Source organism: Fukomys damarensis, unplaced genomic scaffold, assembly GCF_012274545.1.
Source record: "Fukomys damarensis isolate Sample0158 unplaced genomic scaffold, DMR_v1.0_HiC HiC_scaffold_24, whole genome shotgun sequence".
In the NCBI taxonomy this organism is placed as follows: Eukaryota; Metazoa; Chordata; class Mammalia; order Rodentia; family Bathyergidae; genus Fukomys; species Fukomys damarensis.
In genome coordinates, this window is record NW_022900936.1 from 51822575 (window position 1) to 51843946 (window position 21372).

General features: G+C 34.6%; 1 protein-coding gene across 10 annotated transcripts in view; it reads left to right on the forward strand.

Annotated features, from left to right (window-relative positions):
- The window catches only part of Bbx (BBX high mobility group box domain containing), a 263754-nt gene that overhangs the window by 88073 nt on the left and 154309 nt on the right, over nt 1-21372 (forward strand). The window lies entirely within an intron of this gene.

Here is a 21372-nt window from a genome sequence, read left to right on the forward strand (position 1 = left end):
CCCCAAAAAAAAAAAAAAAAAAAAAAAAAAAAGAAAGAAAGAAAGAAAGAAAAAGAAAAAAGAAAGAAAGAAAACAAACCCCAAAAACAACAACAAAAAAGCACATAACTTTTTAAAATAGTACATTATTATAATTGCTCTACTGTACTATTTATTGTCAGTCTCTTATAAATTAAATGTTATCATAGGTATTATAATAGGGATCAGTACTCTGTGGTTTCAAATATCCACTAGGGGTCTTAGGACATATTCCCCTGTGGATAAGGAGTGACTAACTACTGTAGTTATCTCTTGAAGTGTAACTAAATACCTAGAACCTTAAAATAATGAACATTTATTACCTCATAGTCTCCATGGGTCAGGCATTTGGGAGTCTGTGATTCTGACTCAGGTGTCTCCTAGGGTTATAGTCAAGATGTCTGCTTCAATTGTGTCCTTGTGAAGCCTTGCCTGGGGCTGAAGGAGCACATTAAGGTGGTTGTGTCTGGCTGATAGAAATTGTGTGTTGGACAAGAGCTCCCAAGTGCCTCATCCTTGTGAACCTTTCTATAGAAAATGTTGTTGCATCTCATGATATTACAACTGCAGTCCCTCAGAGAAAGGAGTCCAAGAGAGATCAAGGAGGAAGTCACAATGCCGTTTTCTTTTTTTCAGTACTGGAGATTAAATCCAGGATCCTGTTACTGAGATACATCCCTAGCACACTTTTTAAAAATTTAAGACAGGATCTCACTGAGTCTAAATTGCCCACATTAGGTTCAAAAATATAGTTCTGCCTCAGCCTTCCAGAGCGCAGTATCACAGGTGTGTGCCACTGTGCCCAACTCACTGTTTGTTTTTTTTTAACCTAGCCTCAAACTTCTCACTGTCTTTTCTTCAATATCCTATTGGTTACTTAGGTTTGCCTTGTTCAGTGTAGGAGGTGGAAACTGGTGACCATCTGGAGACTGGTTACTATCATATTTTATGTAATTAACAATTGAATGAAATTTGTCAAATAAAGGCTTTGGAACCTAGTAAATTCTCAAGGCAATACCCGTTTATTTAGTATGTTTCTTATTTGTGGTAGTGTACAGTAAAAATCAGTTTCTGGTTGTTTTCCCAAATGCAGAGGAAGTTTATGTGAATCCGTGGGGAAGAGGTGACAGTGATCACTGAGGAGATAAAAGTCTTGAGATTGTTCGTAATTACTAGTTTGTTCAGAAGCTTGGGTGGTTACTATTTGGCTATCAATAGTGATAAAAGTAATTAGAGTTCAAGGTAATAATAAATGATAAATTGATAAATGTTATAAGCCACAATTTTTACCCGTATCAAAACTCATTGGATTTACCACTTGACATATCATATTTGAGGAAGAATGATGTATTTCAAGTCTGATACATGCATTTAAAAAATATTGGGGACCCGGGGATTTGGCTCAGTGGTTCGGTGGCCTGCATTGCAAGCGCAAGGACCCGAGTTCAATCCCTGGTACCAAAAATAAATAAATAAGCAAACAAATAAATAAATAAATAAATAAATAATATTGTGATAAAATATTAGGCTTTTCTATTTTCTCTGAGTTTAAATATTCAGATTTTTTTCTCTTTCTAAGTAGGCTGCTAGGAGCAGTTCGCTTTTATATTCTCTCTACTCATCCAGAGTAGCTTTCTGTCGTCTCTTTTCTTCCTTACCCATCTTCAAATAAATTGTCTTCTCATATTTAAAAATAAATAGACAGACAGACTACCATTGTGCCTGAGCTAATAACTTAGCAAAGGTGTATTTTGCCCATGGTTTAGTTTTAGCAATTCTGGTCCATGATCGAGTTGCTGTGTTTTGGGGCTTGTGATGCTATGGGTCTTGGTGGGAATATATGATAGCAAAACTGCTCATCTCCTAGGGAAAGCAAGAGAGGCAGAGGAAGAGACCAAGCCCTGCTTTGAGGGCACATCCCCAGTGACCTGAAGACCTCTCCGTGGGCCCTAATTCAGTGTCCATCAGCTCTCAGTAGTGCTAAGCTGGGACTGTCTTTTAACACATGGGCCTTTGGAGTAGAGTCCTGTTCCAGACTATGACAGTACCTTACTATTGATAGTGAATACACTGACTCCCTTTGAAATGGATAGTTATAAAATTATTTAGAGAAGACTACCTAACATGAATATAAAATAGTTAATTTTGTTGTAAAAAAGAAAATATAAATGTGAGTTTTTCTCTAGATGACTTTGTTTCTTTAATATCTGAAAAAGTTTTTTGACATACCTACTTTAATAATAAATATGTATTTTTAGAGAATATTTTCCTCATTATAACAATTAATAATAAGGGTAGTCATACACTGGAAGGTGTTCATCATTTTACAATGTCTAGAATCTGATTACATCTAGCTGACATGAACAAAATTAATTGAAGCATTTTTCTTTAAAAATAGAATAAAAAGTAGTTCATAAAGAGATGGTACTCAGTGCAGTCAGTAGATTTATCATGATTTACAGAAATATATAAGTATTTGGCCACTGGAGGGCTCCATATTTTACAAAATTATATTAAACATATAAATGCTCACTGTAACAATTTTAAACAATGTGGAATGATATAAAAAATTACATATTGTTGAATAAAATTGCTAATGAATAAAGAAACTGAATTAAGTAGTTTCTGATTATAAAGGAAAATTATATGCATGTGCACATAAAGTTATTTAAATGTTTGCTTCTTCTGCTTTCATTGGAATGAAAATAAAACATATTACCTAATCTCTTTATAAAATATCCTTCAACTCAGATATCAACATGTGAAACCAATCTCTTAAAATTTCATGGTATCGAAAAGTTAAAACATTAAATAAGTATTTTTCTTATCTTTCCTATTTGTACAATTTTTATAAAAGAAAACTTTTTTTAATTAGTGCTCATTGAGATTATTTCCATCTAGTTTAACACACTCTCCAGTTATCTTAGTTCCATACCATAATCTTCATAGAACATTAGGACATATTTTCAAGTTGAACCAGAAGTGAAAATAAGATGTACAAGCTTCTGAGTTTTAGGGTTTTTAAATTCTTAATGTTAGCATTTCTTTGGGCCACATGTGTATTTGATGCTGTTTTTGTCTAAAAACTAGCCTCCAGAGCTTTTCTTTATCAAAGTAATAGAGTAACAATGAAGGATTTAGAAACTCAACATAAATTAATACCTGAAGAATGTACCTTTTTATCTAGAAAAATTGTAGATAGGAAATGCAATCCTGTTCCTCAAAAAACAGCATTTTTACTTTCTTGATCTTTCCTACTTGAAAAAAGTATTTCTTTTTAATTGTGAAGTATTTATTTTTTAAATATTTGATCTGTGCTCTGAGAAGCCTCACTTTCCAGGATAGGTAAGCATTTTTTTGTTGTTCCCTGATAAGATTTTTTGTCTTTTTGTACTGAATGTGAAGAGCTGAAGGTGTGTGGTTTGGGTTGAGTAAATTCTCAGTTGTTCAGCAGCTTGCTTTATCCTTTAGCAACTCCTCTTTACAATAGGAAGCTGAATTGACAATTGTGATTAAGTTGGAAACGATAACAAAAAAATATTGACCATTTGCAAACTATCCAGGACTTACGAATATGTAAATGCCTGCTTATCTCTACATATCAGGGCTAATAACTAATAGAAGGACAAAAATACCAAAGAATCATGAGAGAAAGCAGTTCCTAAGTTAGTGCTAATTATGCACATGATGTTGGACAGCGTTGTTGAATGAATTTTCTTTTTAAGCTGTTAAATTAATAGGGCAGCCTCACAGAGTATATAACATTTTTCTACTTGTCATACAAACTGCTTCTTAGTATGTTAGAAATGATAATCAGTGTCATTTTGTGCAGAGGGTACATTTTTTTCTTTTACAAACACTGTTTAGTGTCTGATGCATATCTATTTAATAATGATCATGGCATACTTCTGGTTACAGCCCAGTGGACACAAAAATTTTGTACTTCTCTTGCAGCAACAGAATGCTTCCTTATTGGTGGCCATATTGCAAAACTTGTATTTAGCTATAAAATGTGAGATAAGACATAGGGAGGGTATGACTGAGATACTTGACAGCACCTCTCCATGTGGTTTTGTGTATATGAAGATAGCTCTGCATTATATTGAGAAACTTTAACACCTTTTCTACATAGATCTATTTATATATAAACTATAAATTGGTGAAATGCCTATAAGGGTAGAGAGTCTTGTCATGAAAAAGAATTAAGTCCAACTGGTCTGGCTCAATATCACCTGTCACCATTTTAACCCTGTGGTTTAATCTGAGCTCATTAGCCACAATCACTATTGATTTTTAACACTTACTGTTTTTATCCTTAAGTCCTGTGTGCCTTGTATATCCATAATGCTTCTGGAATTTGTACCTAGAATCACCTGGGGAGCTTTTCACTCTGTGGATATCTAAGGCCAACCTTGGAAGTTATTCTAATTTAATTGGCTTAGGGTAGGAAGGGCCTGGACATCTGCATTTTAAAGTGGCTCCTGTGATTGTATTTTGTAGTCTAGGTTGAAAGTGGTTAACTGGAAAGAAAATGGCTTTGTGACAAATTTTTGAGGCCCCCTGTAAGTTCTGATTAAATGTCTCAGAGTAAGTACAGCTACTCTGTATTTGGATATTTTATTTCTTTACTTGCTATATTCCTGGGGCGGGGGTGGCATTGGGAGTGGAAAGCCTCTCGTATTATTCTGGTTGCTGACATTGTCTAAATCTGAATAATCTTAGCTGACTATTTACATTTTTAGAAAAGGAGTAGAGAAGCTGACATTACGTTTTCAGATAGGGTTTGCTCTAACCTGATGAGCTTGCCATCTCTGTTGCCCATCAAAACAATCAGCTAATCTTTCATTTTTAAAACCAATTATAAGAGAAAATAGATTATGAGCTGTTCAAGGGAACATGATTTAGCCAGTGAAAAATGCTTCAAGGTGTAAAGATCTTTTGAGACATATGAGACTGTAAATGGAAGGAAAAGTTAGGAGCACCAGAAGGGAGAGGGAACTTTAGGATTAGCATACCCTGACAACAGATCATACCAGTTCCTACAAATACTACACAGCATGAGTCATGGGCAAAAATGATGATCTTTCATATTACTTTACTGTTAAATCACAATGATAAAAAAGCCTCACATAGGCAGACTGTGGAAGTTCCCTGAAATTTCAGCCCTTGGCTCCTGCTTTACCCATTCTCCTTAGAGAAGGATGCTGGGTAACATCTCTCACTGTGCATTTGACCTTTGTGTGCTTGGATGACTCACAAATGCTGCTCTTTGCTCCACTTTTTTTCTCCTTCATTCCATGGAATACTATGTAAAGGAGATCTCATACTGTATCCCTGATGACTAGAACAAATCTTTTAGTGCCTTCCTCACTTTCAACCAGAAGACACTGAGCTTTTCCATCACAGTGAAGTTTTACCACCTTAGCACTGTCTGCCTGGGCCTCTGAGCCTTTGGACTTATCCTGGATGTGTCCTCTCTTTCACATAGCATATCAGACTGTTGCCTAATCATATGCAGTTCACCAAGTGCCCCAAATAGGCACTTGGATGAAAAAATTAAAGTTTTATATAAAAGGAGACATTCACTGTAGAAGATCTCTGTGGTGGGAGAACATATAACATTGGGGAGAAAAACCGCAAACTTCAAAGAAATGTCCTGATTTGGAAATCTAGAAGATTTTAACAATATATTTGTGTTTGATACACTACATAGTATAAGTTTGTTTTGCATGTTTAGATTAAAACCATTTTCTTAGGGGGTAAAGGGAGGGCAGGGACAAGGGGAAAAAATGAGAACCAAGACTTGTCATGTAGAGGTACAAGATCCCGGGGAAAAAATGAGAACCAAGACTTGTCATGTAGAGGTACAAGATCCCAACAATGAATGTAACTGTACTGTATGCCTAAAATGTACCAATAAACTCAATTAAAGCTGAAAAAACAAAACAAAACAAAAAAAAAAAATTTCTTAGGCCGGGGATTTAGCTCAGTGGTTCAGCCGCCTGCTTTGCAAGCACAAAGACCTGAGTTCAATCCCCACTACCAAAAAACAAAAAACAAAAACATTTTCTTTGTTTAGGATTGTCTTTGAAAGATGCTGAATAGAAAAACTAACAATATCTAACAACTTTTTAGATTCTGTTTTGTTTTTAAGGATATCATCTTTTTCTCTCTTTGTGTGTGAGGGGTATCTTACATATAATTACTGTGTATACATTTTGGGGGGATTATTGGGGGTCGAACTCAGGACCTTCCACTTGTGAGGCAGGCACAGTGCCACTGAGCTAGACTCCCCATTCATACAGTCTTTTTAGAATCTATGGATTATCCAGAATAAGCTGGTGCCACTTCAGTCCCATCAGTTGTCTTTAGTTACCAGAAACTCTGACTTCTGTCCATTTGCTACTTTTTTGTTGTTATATATCAGAAATAGAAAATGTATTTTAGTTATAACCATAAGAAAATATGTAGTTACTTAAAATTTGATATATTTAAAAGCTTTCGAAATTATTTTGGCATATATTAGATCATTTTAAGAAAATTCATTTTTAGGAGGAAAAGATAGTCTAAAGTGAATTGAAAATTGTCTTAAGAATACTTTATCCAGTTCCTTTCCATTAGTAGTGGCAATCAAGAGCTTGTTATTAGGTTCTAATTTCAGATCCTGATGGGAACCATTAGTGAAATCATAAAAATGCATGTTTCTATTTGTTTATTAGTACCTTTATTTAAGCTTTTGCAAGTGTCTAGGTGTGTCTATCTATATTTTTTTGAAATTAATTCTTATAGAGAAAATACAATTTTTAGGGGTTTTTTTGTTTGTTTGTTTGTTTGTTTTATACCAGGGATCGAACTTGGGTCCTTGTGCTTGCAAGGCAGGTGGCAGAACCATTGAGCAAAATCCCTGGCTGTGAGAAAATGCAATTTTTAAAATTAGAATTATGGGTGGATTTTTCCATTTGGATTTGAATTTATGCCATATATTTGGGTTAGCTTTCAGAGAACAGTTTATATAATAAAAATGTGTAGTTGAGTCCAGTGTGTACCAATGTGGTTATCTTTACATTAAAATTTTGACTGAAAGGGAATTTCCCCTGGCAGGGGAAAACATAACAGTATCCCTCAGGAAGTCATTTATAAAGTACGCTAGTCCTACTAAGGTGTTAACCTCTTCTCTTTTGGGGTCCATTCTGTATCTTGAGAGTTCAGCTAAAACAATATACTGAAAGGAAAACTTTAAAAGGTAATGAAATAAATGTGTGAAGCTAGGTATGAAAGGTATACATAAGGAAATAAAATGCTTCATCACATGTACCTGAAAAATACTTTGTTCTCTTGATAATTAGTAGCTTGTACTTTGGGGATTAAACATCGATTAAAAAAACTTCTTATGAACATAGAGAAGTCTTGTGGTTGAATGATTTACCCATCTAATAATTTGTGCTCTAGAATTTTTTTAATTTGTATGGTTGATAAGTATAACTGTAGCTATTGGTGGTTCTATCTTAATATCTAAAATAGGAAAAAAACTCTTCTGTTACTATAATAATTTTTGATTGATTTCTTTGCATTTCAAAGAAAAGTTCTGTGAAAATACCATTTACTTTGAATTTCTTATATTAATCCAGTTTCATTTCAGTGTAACAATATGAGCATAAGCTTAATAATATTAATATTAAATATTTTGATTTGTGAGTTCAGTACCATCTTTTAATTAGAAACTAGCATATGGTCAACTTCCAGTGTCTCAGACAATTTGACTAACACTAATAGTAGTTAAGATTTAAAATGTAAATAACATGGGCTATCCTTTGATACATTAGTGCAGCAGCATCTTTGATACAGAGCAAATGAGCAGAGTTGTGGTTTCTGGGCATCATGGCTGCCAGGCATTGTGAGTTCTAGGCCTCATGATTTGACTGCTGTTTTACTTTATTTGCTGAAGATTAGAGAAGCTTGAACTTCAGTGCCCTGTGTGTATTCCCATATGATAACTTCTCACACTCATCCTGAGCATCACCATTTAGAAAGGAACATATTTCATTTTTGGACAGATACAGTTGTTAAAGTATGTTTCCTTATAGTAAACCCTGCAAACTGCCTTTTGTAAACATCTGCTAGTGGATTTGTTTTAAACTCTGAAATCACTATACTTTTTTTAAAAAGTAATTGTTTTAATGCCTGATGCCTCCTTATTCCGAGACCTTAAATGAATATGAAAACTTGTCAGAGTAATATTTTCATATTCTTCAACCATTCTCTTCTCAGTGGTATTGCTTAGCCCTCTCCACAACCTCTCAATGATCTAGTCTGGAGACTTAGAGATCTTTAGGTTCTTACCTGCTGTGTACAGGTAGAGTGGTCTTCTGTCTTTTTTCTGTACAGGGTATTTCTACTACCTATAGTTTAGTTTTAGGTAACACACAATGCTAACTCATTTTATTATGTCATTTTATATGCACTTCAGTTAAGGTAGGCATCCTGTTTTTGGACTTTTATTCATCCTATTTGATGCTAAGTGTAGAATATATGTACTAGATTCAGTGATGTAAACAGATAAAAGATAAATCTGTGAATGTTCTTAAAACTCTGTGAATGTGTTTACATGCTGCCTACTCTTGTTATTCCACAGTTGAAGATTTTTAACTTGGGCATAGGGTCTGTTAGCTAGTGTGCATTGAGTTCTTCTGCTAAGATTTAAATAGAGAAACCTTGTACTTGTGTTAATAGAATCTGTCCTCTTATCTACCTTTTTTATCTGATATACTATTTTCAGTTTTGTATAAAATTAACACACATGAAAAATTCTCAATAAGCTTATTAAAGAGGTTTCTTTGGAAGAAGGAAGGATAATGGGAGTGGGTTATGGGATAAAGAGAATTAAGTAGTTCATTAAAATTTATTTTGTTTTTAGCAACAGTGTTGAACTGAGTTGAAAACTTTATGTTAAACTACTAGAGTTTTCTTCCTAATGCAACACAATTGATTACTGTTTATATTGTGCATTATGAGCTTTCTACATTTCTTCATCCTATCTGCTACATTGTGTCTTCTGACCTACTTTTTCCCATTTCCTTCTCCCTCTGTTCCTGCCTGTGGTAACTATTTTGTGTATTTATGTCTTAATTACTTTTTTGTTCCTGGTATAAAATACCTGATACCCACAAGTTGAAGGAGAAAGGTTTATTTCAGCAGATTTCAATCCACAGTCATCTGGCTCCAAGGTAGGGCAGTATCTTAGAGGAGAAACAGTTCATGGCAGAGCAGGCAACAGGTAGCAAGCAGCAAAAGCAGCAGACCCGCCTTCCCTCTCTCCCTTTATATCCCATCCACGCTATAAGCCTGTTGATTGGTGCCACCCACATGCAGGGTGGGCCTTCCCATTATCCACACCTAGAACTATGCTAAACCATTCAGTAGACTTAACTTAGTACCACACACCCTTAATCTTAGATCCAGCCAGCTCTAAAAAACCCTACCCCTGAGTGCACAAGGCTTTGGGGATCAACTAGGTATAAGCCATGCCATTTATTTTTAATTTTTATTAGTACATGTTTGTGATACATAATGATTACATTCATGGTAGCGAGCTGGTACATGTATATAACACATTTTCATTCCTTTTTACATCTCTTACCCTCCCTCTCTTACCCTTCTACCTCTTGGGCCCTTTCCCATTTGAAAAAGACCTATCTCTGTTTCTAGTATTATCTGTCTTTTATTCTGGTCTTTGATTTATTTTGACTTTGGGTTTCTCATATAAAGGAAAGCATGTAATATTTCAGCTCATCTGTCTGAATTTATTTTTCTTAACATTATGGTCTCAAAGTGCATCCATTTTCCTACAGATGATTAACGTTTATCCTCCTTTTTTTTGGTACCAGGAATCGAACTCTGGTCCTTGGCGCTTGTGAGGCAGGTGGTGGCACCACTGAGCTAAATCCCCGGCCCCATTTATCCTACTTTATCCATTCAATTATTGATGACATTGAGGCTGCTTCCAAGATTTAGCTATTATGAATTGTATTGCTATAAATATTAATATTCATGATCACTATAATATAATATCTCTAACTCTTTTGGAAAGATACCTGAAAGCAAAATAGTTTGGTCAAATGGAATTCCTAGTTTTAATTTTTTGAGAAATCACCACACTGATTTCTAAAGTGCTTGTACTAGGTTACATACCCACCAACAATGTAGAAAGGTTGTTTTTTTTTTTTTTCTGCAGTAAGATGGAATCACATTGCTCTTTTACAGTTCTCTAATGGCTAGTGATGTCAAACATTTTGCATATATTTATTTACTATTTGTACTTCTGAGAAGTATCTGAACAATTAGATTTATATTTCAAGCTTAGTCAGGTTTGTGCCTTAGACTATATTATGAAAATTCCAAATTAATTACATGAATTTCTTTTTTGGTACTGTGGATTAAACCCAGGGCCTTCACGCTGAATTACATTCCCAGACCTTTTTTATTTTTTATTTTGAGACAAAATCTTGCAAAGTTGCTAAGTTGCCCAGGCTGGACTTGAACTTATCTTCTTGCCTCAGCCTCCTGGAGTGCTGGGTTTATTGGTGTGTGCTGTCACGCCAAGCTCATCATATAAAACTCTTGCGGCAGACTAGATTCACTGTAGGCTGTGAACTACCTGCCATATGGGGACCCAAGGTGTGTGACTATTCCTATTACTGTTCACTTCTAAAGTACAGTAAGTAAAGTTTAGTTAGAGGTATGTGTCAAAGCAGGCTTTGGCACTTTCAGAAGACTGTGAAATCTTTATTGATATAGCATATATTAGGAAATAACTCCTAGGCTTAAATTATATTTAATGATACTCCTTTTTTTTTCTATCTATCTTATCTCCAAAGTGAGAGATAAGCATGTGTGTTACTGCTTCTATATAATAGCAAGCACTGTCTCTAGAATCCAAGTTGCCCTAGAGCTCAGTGGTTTGAAGTTTGGTTTTTTGGTTGTGTTTGAATATTTATTTGTGACTCCATCACATATATTTCACTTTTATGAAAGAGGCCTGGGTCAAGAAATCTGATGCAAAGGATTTATTGAAGAAAATGCTTCTCATATATGTTTTATCATAACCAACTACTGCCATCTATAAGAGTAACTCAAATACTGTAAGTGCCTTTTTCAAGCTATGTTCTCTTTAAAAAATCCATTCAGAATAGTTCTGATGTTGATATAATTTTGCTTTGTTTTAATCCATCAAAAATTGGCTATTTTCTGGAAGTATGTACGGTAATTCTTATCAAAACAAAACACTGTATTCCCAACTATTCCATATTTTCATTGTGTTGTGTTATGTTTTCTTTCTCCTAAATTTAAGAAAAAATAATTTTAAACTGTAACTTTGCATGATGAATAAATTGTGTGCCACTGTGTACCTAGACATAGCAAACTACAAGACATTAGAAATGCCCTTGGAATTACCTTCAAAGTCAAATTAATATTTGCTGGGTTTTAGTGTTTGTGTTGAAATCTGAAACTTCTCCTTACAGGAAATATATATTGAAAGATAAATTGCTGTAACATGAATAAAGATGTAAAACCCAAACATCATAAGTTATTACATATCATGATGTGCTGGAAACTTCAATATGTATGTTGAAATTATAATTTGAAATACAGTAAAATAACTTAGTACTCTCCTTTATTTTTTTCCAGGAGGGAGGCTCCTGGTTTAGTATTTTATGTTCTTTTATTTCAAGAAAACTGCAAACCATTCTTTCTTTTCTCTTCTTTAGGCACTTGAAATAATACAGTATAACATAACTGTTATTAATTTTGCAAGCTGTACCATGATTTTTCACCTAGTTGCAGTGTCCAAAATATGGAATAAGCTGATTGGCTGGCTGAGGCTGGGCGATAACTCTGTCCCAAAAGCTTGGATAGAATTAGGTCAGTCCCACTCAGGTGCATAGATTTTTTTCTAAAAGACTTGTACATTCAAAGTGTGCAAAGTATTTTCCCAAAAATCAAAGTGCTTTTACCAAAAAGCAGGGCAGTGTCTGGTAGGCAGGCAAAAACTTATATGTCTGTTATTTTCTGCTTAAGAAAAGTCACTATAGAAAATATACTTTTTTTTCTCATTGAGTTTATTGGTGGTACATTTTAGGTACACAGTACAGTTACATTCATTATTGGGATCTTGTACCTTTACATGACAGGTCTTGTTTCTCATTTTTTCCCCCTTGTCCCTGCCCTCCCTTCACCCCCTCCTCCCCTCCCCGTTTACAAACACTTTATATCCATTTTTTCATTTTCTCATATTTTTTCTTTTCCCTTATTACCTTTCCCCTATCCTTCCCTACACCTTTAGCCCTTTTAGAAAATATACTTTTGTAGTCATTTTTTCTTCTGTTTAAACAAGGCTTCTATTTTAAGCTTCTATTTTAACTTGAAAAATGGTAAAATCTGATTTTGTTAATTATAATTATAAAATTTTCAATATGTGTCTTAGTAGTGTTAACCATTGCAGTTACAGGTTATTCTTGGCTGCTTCAAGTAAACCTTTTTCCATTTGCACTATAGTCCTTGCAGTTAGCAGCCCCTAGAGGTGTATAATAATGATTTCTATGGGCTACTACTACACTGGAGTTAGTGAAAAAGGTTAAATCTTTGTCTGTATATGGAAATACTTAGAAAATGTTTCCTTGGTATTTTGAATCAGCTTAATTTGAACTAAATATTATATTTTACCTTAAATATTGACTGTCATTGGAGTAGCAGTAACTAACACAGAAAACATTTTTTGAACATTAATTACTGGTGGACCATTTATGCTGTACAGAGATTATTATTGTATGAAATGTACTTAGTTTTAATGTAGACATAATTGGTAATAGGTGTTTCTCATGGGGTGAGCATTTGAGGGAGAAATACTGATCTCATATTCTCAACTGACATTAGCTTGTCATTCTCTAGTCAGTACATAGTTTTAATGTTAGAATGAGGTAAATTAACATTAGCTTTTCTTTAATAGACTTTTTAAAATAACAGTTTTAGGTTCACAGTAAAGTTGAGTGGAAATTAGTGTGCTTCCATACACCCTCTGACCATACACATGCATAACTGACGTTGATTTTTTTACTTCAAGGTATTTATAAGAGTATTTAGAAACAAAAATAAATATTCTGCATGCTCACTTCTGCACTAAAAGGTGTCTTACTCTGTCTTCAAACTACAAAGTGAAAAGTGTTCTGAAGCCCAGATATATTCTCCAATCCCTGGGAGTAAAGCTGAGCCCTGGTTAATAGTACTTTCTCATTTGAACTTTGCTGCTCGAAAGGACCGCAGAAAAATGGAGATGTGATGCAATGTGATCTATGGAGGGCAAAATGCAGATCAGACTGATTGATAGCATTCTAGAAGAGCAGTGTGGTATGGGGATAAAGGTGGTGTGTATGGCAAGAAACCTGTTTTCAGGTCTGCTCCCGCCTCTGCATTGCTGTGTGGTTAGAGGAGCTGAACTGAGCACCCTTTAACTCTTACACACTTCCAATAGTCTGTCGTTCCACAATTTTACAGTAACCATGACAAAGTGTACTAAGAACAGCGCTGTGAAGAACTGGGATGTAGTCTCAGCAAGGTCACAGACCAACCGAGTGTTTTTGATCTAGTCACAAGCTTCCTGGGTCTTACTTGGTTTCAGCTATGAAACTGTTGTGTTTGGATTTTCCTGTTGCCCCTGGAAGAAAGTTTCTTGGAGTTTTCTGATTTAAAATAACTAATTAGTATATGTGGAATTATCTTCCCTAGGAATCACTTATTGAATAAATGACGTCAGAAGGGAGTATATTGGCACATCATAGGTCATTTCTAAATGGAATCCTTGTGTCTGCATGTCAGAAGTATGCTTGCAGTTAATATATCTGGAGCAAGTGTATTTCTGCCAGTAAGCTATTTGTTAAACTACCTGAGATACAGATTCTTTCTGGATAATAGAGTTGTTTTTCTTTTAAAAATAACATAAGAGGCTAAAGGTAGCTCAGTAGAGTGCTTGCTAACATTTGCAAGGGCCCTTGGTTCCATCCCCAGCACCACCACTCCCCCCACCAAAAAAAAAAAAAAAAAGAAAAGAAAAAAAAAATATATATATACACACACGCACACACACAAACATACATACACATTTTAGTAGAGATGTACTTGTATTAAACAACATACATGTCAAAATTATATTTATAAATTTATATTTCTTGAAGTTATGTAACTTCATGGAGAAAGGAAAAAATGGAGGAAGTAGTAGTCCATTGTTCTTTGCTTTGTGGAACTGAATATTTCCCATTTAAAATAATGTAAATTGCTGGTTGCTGATTTCTTTTTTATCACATGACTCTGGACTAATTTTTTTCAAAAGAATGTGGCTTTTTGTTTATTTTTATGTATTATGAATTATTGATGATGTGGAAGCAACCAGAGCCTTTCTTCAATGGATAAGGTGGTCTTCAGGTTTCTCTAGTGCAAAATCCCTTTCTGAGGGTACAGGCCAATTCCTAAAATGTGTAGTTTCCGCAGGACTCCCACAAGGCTGGGATTGTCCTCTTTCCTTTCCAGTTGAGTTCTCAGAGGCTTGATACAGCTAATGAATCTTCACAAAGCACCTGAGGGTTCCCTGTCATTATTCCTGATGTAGCTGCTGGCAAGCATGTTTTTTTACTCTTCCTCAAAGTGAAACTCCTTCTTCTGCTTTAAATGTGCAATTTCCTCTGCCTGAGAAGGTCAAAGGCACATTTATACAGTTCATGGGAGCATAAAAGAGGCATTCAGTGCCTCCCTGCCAAGCCATCTGACTGGACTAATGCCTACTCATTTTCCACCTCTACTTATGAAATGGCAGAAATTCATGTTTCTTCCATGGTCCTTGAAGCACCAATCTTAGAGCAAATGATCATTATAATAAAATACCCATATTATCAAATCAGCTAATGTACATTGAGTAAAAAGTGGTTTCTCTGACTGCCAGAATTAAACATATATTAAAGCTGCCTAAATTTAAATAAAATCTGCAGTGAAACACTATTTTAGAATTTAGCATTTCATTCTGCATCCAAATTCTGGGAACGTTCAAAACAGATTTCTGTGTTCACAGTGTAACTTTTTTCAGTGCTTTTCTACCACCTAATTTTAACTAATAAAATTACTAACATTGATCCCCTGATGTATGCAAAGGACTCATCATGCATATTGTGTTCTAATAATTGTTAAGGCAACTCGTACAGATGTACGGATTGTTAACTCAAAACTGAGTTAACAAGTGATGAATAGAGGCTCAGAGAGGTTTAGGCATTGGCCCACAATTGCAGGGTGTTATCTCCTAAGTCAAGTAGGCTGAGACTCCCATGCTGCTTAACCTTATCATGCACTTTGTAAGAGTGTGGACAAAAAAAGAGTAAACAACATTTTTTTTCATTTGCATATATTTTGTGTTTGTTTTCTGATGTGACATTTGTGCTGTAGCCAGGCCAGCCTCCCATCCCTCCTCTGCCTTTACCTACTTCCAGCAAGTGATACTTGTTCCCAGTTGAACCTTTATTCATCCTGTTCCTCTTTATGTCCTCCATCCTGTGTGTCCCCGGATCATCCATGATTTGTTCCAGCTTTATTCTTTTCCTGTGAAATGTTTGCTTTTTGCATTCTAACTTAAAAATCCTTTGCTTGTAATTTTAACATTTATTATGTATTACTTTATCATTATCCAGTTTTTTCTTACATATGATTATTCAGCTAGATCATCAGCCTCAAGAAAGCAGCAGAACTGTTACAATACTTTTCATGATGTGTTAACACATTAATTTCTCGAACAAAAGGTTAAATCATTTGCATTGTTGCTCTCTTTGTATCTATTAGGTGTTAGATAAGTTTTTTCAAAATAATTTATGTTATGCATTATAAAATTAGTATAACATTGAGTACTAAAAGGGAGGGAACGTCCAAGTCTTTTTTGTCTTGCTTTTTTCAGAGGTTAATGTTAGAAAATAAATATTAGAGCCGGCGTGGTGGCACATGCCTGTAATCCCAGCACTCGGGAGGCTGAGGCAGGAGGATCACTGTGAGTTCAAGACCAGCCTGGGCTACATAGTGAGTTCCAGGTCAGTCTCAACTACATAGTGAGACCTTGTCTCAAAAAAAAAAAAACAACAACAACAACTACAAAAAACCCACCAGAAAAATAAATACTAAAATTTTCTGTCTTTGCTGTCTAGTGTTTTCAAACACCTTATTAGAGACTCCAAACAAATGGATAAATCTGTAATTACTTAGTATTTACTTGGTTTACTGCTAGATATCAAAGGAACTCCTATGACAGTATTTGCCTTTATTATATTTAATGATTCGTAACTGAAAAGCTGTGGGTCATAAGGAAGTACAAAGGTGGAAATGGGGAAGGTGACAAAGTGGTAATTCAGATTTGCATTTTACTTTAAAAGATGTCCATCCTCAGTAAAGCTGATATTTGTAATTTTATGTAAAACATTCATTCCTGGGCAGAAATGCCTGTGAAATCATTGTGGTTTAGGCTTTACCTATAAAAGACAGGTGGGTGGTTTTAACAAAAATGTATTTATTTGTGCTTTACATTGTCATTTTCACACAACTTGTGCACATACATGCAACACAGATATATGACCCAGGTATATTGAAGGTATTTTATTTTTCAGCCAAGAATTTGTTTAGAAATCAGATTGTCATTTCTGGGCCTGGCCTCTGGTGGGCCACAGTGATCTGAGGCATGTCATTCATTGGCTGAAATTGCAAAGCAGCATCAGTTACAGTACTATAAAATTGTACAGTGTATCTGAAAGCACTGCTGAGTGACTTTTTAACTGTTTCTAACGCGATTACATTACATGGCAGAGTTTGGAATTTGCATTTAAGTTCATTTATAAACATGTACATATATAAAACAGAATTAAAGGAAAACATAATTGCGTTCACATAAAGAAGTTTTAAAATAGGAAATAATTTTGTAAGAAAACTGGCATTGTAAAGTGGAAATTGGCACACATTGTTGGGACAATGGAGGAAGCTAGAGGAAGATCGACTGGAAGTGTAGACACTAGAACTTCTAGTCTATGATCAGGACTTACTATGGCTTACAGAGGTCATGTTGATTCTTAGATGAAATGCAGCTCCATTCAAAGCATAAACATCATTAAGAGTTAAAAATATAAAAATACTCTTTCTCATTTCCTCCCGTTTTTTGAAGTGTAAAAGCATGAGTATTTTATTTTCAGGAGAAAAAGGAAAACATCTATTTTCTAGCAATGTGGTTATTTTTGTTGTTGTTGCACCCTAAATGAAGAAGTGTCTATATTATGTATTGTGTAATACCCACCAATTTTTTTTCATTTGAATGTAATTGTTCCTTAGCAAATAATTGTAGTCCAGAATGAGTTTTATTGAGCTTGATTGAATTAGGAGTATGTATAAAAATGAGTTAGTTAAAGCTTAATGTATTACCCGGAGAATTGATGAAAACATCAGAAAAGCAGTCATTTGTGGAGATTACATGCACTTCCATGTAAACAGGCACATGGTTCCCTTCGAGTCCCTTCTGCACTGATTAGGTAGTTGTAACATCAGAGTTTAAAACACAGTTTTGCCGTAGAAGTGGATTTTGCCATGTTGTGCCTTTGAATGAAATACTGGACATTAACACTAATTGGGAGCCTGCTTCATTATAAGAAGTGACACCCTCTTTTTTTTTTTTTTACTATAATGAGCTTTTCAAGGCATTGCACCCCAAAGAAGCTGTGTAAAAGCCAGTTATTCCAACACATTTTAATGGTTCCTTAGGGCACATCTTTAAGATAGGTTTTTCTGTTGCCAAATCAGATGCCCTACTTGTGATAAGAGGAAAATCATAGGTTTTTAATAGATCACTGTTTCACCTGCCATTATAAAATTTCTCAGAGGGAATACTAAACTGTATTAGGTCCAGGCTGGCCATGACTAAGGGAAACAGGGTCATAGGTGGGAAACAAGGGCCTTGATTCAGAGAAAGGGAAGTTTTTAATGAGGTAGGTGAGCTAATCTTGGGGAGTCAGGAGTGCAAAACTGTTGGGATAAAGATTGAGAGTAAACCAATGAGTGGGGAGGAAGGCAGTACCCAGAGAACACAGGCAGGCAACAGGTAGCATAGAGGTTGGTTTTGCCTGCCTGCCCTTTTTACATCTCATATAACAACCCAGTTCCATCAAATCAAAAATTTCGTGAAATGCTTGTCTTTTAAATGTAGAACAACTTATGTTTAAATTGCTTTTCTGCAGCTACTCATAGGCATTTGGAATAGCCAGATAAAACTCTGAGTCTCTAAATTTAGGTATCAGTGAATTTAAAGGAGCCTGTCTCAGGTAGAACCTTCAGCATGGACAATGACTTCTGCTTTGTGGCTTATCCCCGGGTTTCTTAAATCTACTATGATTTCTTTGTTTTCTCTAGAGGTTTAAAAACTCATATTGTCCACAGTGCATTCAGTCTCCTCTTTTCCAACTTTAATACATGTATAGTTATATCATAGATTATAAATTACTGAACAGTAATCAAAATAAGATGTAAACATGGTCTTTTTTGGTACATTTCCCATTATAGAAATAAATCTGTGAGGTTATCTGAAGATTAGTAAGAGTTGTTTTTTTGTTTTGTTTGTTTGTTTGTTTTTTTGGTACCAGGGATTGAACTAGGATCCTTGCGCTTGCAAGGCAGACCACCAAACTGCTGAGCTAAATCCCCAGCCCTATAAGAGTATATTTTTGGGCTCCTTAAAAATTTCATATACAGGAAGAATTAGTATATTTTATTTCTCAGCTAGCAATCTGCTCACTTCAGACTAAAGGGTAAACAGATCTTTAAACCAAAAGAATTAAACTCACACTGCCAGAATTAATGGTAGACCCCTCTCTTCTAATTTTGGGTCTTCAAATTTTATTTGTATTTTTAGTTTATACCAGTTTCTTTAGTTAGGAGTTACTTATAGTTACTTAATGTTATTTTTTTTTACTCATTTTATCATACTTTCAATGATGATTGTACATACTTTTATGAATTTATATGAAAAAATATTTGAAATATACTTTGTTCTTAAAAGAATATTTCAATAATATCTATTTATGATAATCTTAAATAGAATACTATATCAGTTTTTAGAATTTCATGGTTTCTTCCTGAAATTTATGAAAACACACTTAATTTGAAAGTATTCAGATGTCTTGTAGTTAATTTTAAAGATCTGGTTTTATTTATTTTTTTGTCTAAAGTCTTGCTTTCAAAAACATAGGAGTATAATAGAAGCACCTTATATGAAACCACATGAAAAACATTTCTAGTTTGCTTCAGTGGTAATAATTTATACTGATCTAAAAGGGACCATTTAATTTTTTTTTCTGTTACTGTTTTTCATTACTAGCCTGGATGACAACTAAATCATCTAATTCTAAATACTCGGATGAATTATTACATACTTTCAATATTTAATGTGAAGAGCCATTTCTTCAGTTTATATTGGCTGATTAGGAAAAAGGAAAAAAGGCAGGCTATAAAATGAGAGACAGTATTGATAGAGTGGAAAACTAGTGATACCTAACTTCTGTGGGGTACAGTTTATAGATTTTAAAGAAGTAATATTGTCATAATCTGTAAGGGGGAAGAAAATGATTCATTTTAGTTCCATGTGGATTTATTATCACTAACAAACTAATGATTAAAAGTGTCTCAAAAACAAATATTTTAATTCATAAAAATGATATTATTTAAGAATATAATGTATATTTGTAGTGTTTCATTTGGTAGGCATGTACTATCTTTTTGCTTATTTTGATTCCTTTTCCTATATTTTTTTAGTTCTTTATATATATCTTGGTCCTTATTTTTCCCCATTCCTCTGCCCTCTCTTCCCCCCACCCACCCTATTTATTTTATCGTATTTTTTCTTTTTCCTTTTTACCTTTCTCCTATTCCTCCCACTTCCCCTACTTCTTTAAACCTTTTCTTGCTAATACACAATATCAATTACATATTTTGATTGTTATATATACTTTTAGATTTTCACACCAGAGAAACAATTCAATATTTGTACATATGTGTCCTGTTAATTTCACTTGAATCTGGCTTCAATGTGCATCCACTTAGATAAAAATGTCTCAAGTTTCTCATTCTTTATGGTTGAATAGTACTCCATTTTATTAAAAAGACCACATCTTTTTAACCATTGTCCAGTTGATGAACATTTGGGCTGCATCCAAGTTTTAGGTGTTACAAACCATGCTGCAATAAACATGGATGTGGATATGTCTCTGTGGTATGATTCTTTTAATTTTTTAGAGAAGATACCCAGCAGAGGAATATCTGGGTCAAATGGGACCACTAATCCAAGTTGTTTGAGGTATCTCCATACTGATTTCCACCGTGGTTGCAACAGTCTACACTCCCACCACCAATGAAGAAGGGTTCCTTTTCCCCCATGCCCCTACCAGCATTTATTATTGGTTGATTTCTTTTTGTTGTTGTTTTTTTGGTACCGGGGATTGAACTCGGGTCCTTGTGCTTGCAAGGCAGGCCACCAAACTGCTGAGCTAAATCCCTGGCCCTGGTTGATTTCTTGATAACAGCCATTCTTTCTGCGGTGCAGTGGAATCTCAGTGTTGTTTTCATCTGCATCTCTCAAATGACCAGAGATCTTGAACATTTTTTCATATATTTATTTGCTGCTGTTACTTCTTTGTCTGAGAAATATCTCTTCATTTCAGATGCCCATTTTGAGTTCTCTATATATTCTAGATGATAGTAGACCTTTGTCTGAGGAACAGCTAATAATTTTTTCCCACATAGTAGGTTGTCTCTTAGCTCTGCTGATGATTTCTCTTTTTTGTTACAGTTTTTATCTGTGTGTCACCATCATCTCTGGCTGCTTTCTTGTTCATTTTTATTATATTGCTTTTTTCATTGTCTTTCAAATGTTTAAAAGACAAATTATAAAGATAATTATTATCTCATTGAGTTGTACCAGTCATTTAAAGTAACTTGAATTTAGTCAGGATGTTAATTTAACCCTATATTTTGCCATATGGTTTGCCTGTTTCTACATTTACTTTAGCCAGAAGGCTAAAAAATGACCTAATACTTAGTCTGTGTAACCTTAACCTCACAGTTCATATTGAAAAACTTCAGTGTTTTTGTTAAAATTAACAATAATATTTAGTGTCAATTTCTCAAGATAGTGTTAGCATAGGAATATTTGCCTGATTTTGGTTTCTTGGCTGTCAGTTCATCTTATTGGGAGATTATCTTGCTAAAGGAGAAAGAGCATCACCTTTGTTAAAGCCCATGGCTGTC